The sequence below is a fragment of the Aplysia californica genome, unplaced genomic scaffold, assembly GCF_000002075.1.
Source record: "Aplysia californica isolate F4 #8 unplaced genomic scaffold, AplCal3.0 scaffold00679, whole genome shotgun sequence".
NCBI classification, from domain to species: Eukaryota; Metazoa; Mollusca; class Gastropoda; order Aplysiida; family Aplysiidae; genus Aplysia; species Aplysia californica.
Window position 1 is genome coordinate 67,026 of NW_004797949.1, and position 1,431 is coordinate 68,456.

Here is a 1,431-nt window from a genome sequence, read left to right on the forward strand (position 1 = left end):
ATGTTCCTTCTATTTCTCTTCGTGTTAAAATTGTACACGATAGGGTATCTATGCAGATACTTGACATCTCAGCGGTGTTCCTTTCAATGCTCATACTCCAGAGGACCGAATGGTATTATAAGGTATCTAAAATTATTTCAAAAGTGTTCAATATTCATTCACGGTCACTGTTTACACAACAGTCCATATTTCGCATTCTTTGGATTATGGTGTTGTTATTTCGAGTACAAAGGGAAGACATAATATTCGGAAGCCATTGATCATTTTGGATGAAAACCCTATATCCACAAAGATGTTGGATGCTATAATTGCTAGTGAAACGTTTTGATGACATAAACAATGATTAACTCAAACTCTGGCGGCTCCAGTGGGTTTGACCGGAAGTCCAGTGTGCGGCGGAAGAGCCTGCGCAGTCAGACGTCAGTCCAGGGCTTTCCCGGGTTTCTGCAGCGGATACAGGTAATACCATACTAGAGTGATACGCTCATGGTCTGTGGCCTTTAGCATTTCTACGCTCTACTTACTTACTTTACTTTTTTTCTTCCTCTTGTACCAGTTGGTATCGCTCTACTAAATGCTTAAAAGTTCCGATCCCTATTTGGTTCGGATCCTATTCTTTCCCTAGATGTATCCCGAACTTTCTAGACCCTATTCTTTCCGCTGCAGATATATCTTGTACTTCTGTTTCTTTACCTGTAATTTGCAAAAAGAGGAGGACAGTTGTAAGTTCCAATGTGCTGCATGTTCTCAAAACAATATCTCTTTTGGTTTCCTTTTCACCCCCCTTTCTATTGGTCCGGTACGACATCTGTCTGTGTCTCCTTCTGCTTTTATGTCTTTCGGTCTGTGCATTTCTAAGTAGACCTGGGAACTGCCTCCGTGTCCCATTATACTAATTTGAATCTGATTTGCAATGTCCCATTAATTGTGCTGCTGGTGGTGTTTCGCCAGTTGTTATGATAATGAACATGGTCTTCGAATGTTGTTAAGGTGGCCGTTCGTTGCTGCTGACCTTTGCAGTTTTTAAGAGACGGCTTCCATTTGGGCAGATATCGATCTGTTGTCGTTATTGTTGTTGTGGTGTTGTGGCCCTTGCTGCTATTGTCGTTATTGTTATTGTTATGTTGTTATTGTCGTATCTGGTGTTGCTGTGTTGTTGGTGTCATTATTGTTGCTGCCATGGGCCATGTTTTCTATACATTGCAAAATGAAGATTGTGAACAATACGTTTGCCACAATGACATTGTTGCGTTAGCTGGTGGTATCAGCAGTACAATGTTGAACTCAGAGGTTTAGAATAAAAAAATACTGTCGGCGATACATGTTGTGTAGGACAGTAAATGACTGACAGACGATATAAGTGATCGATGTATACACACATACACACACACACACACACAAACACACACACATACACACTCCCACCCCCAC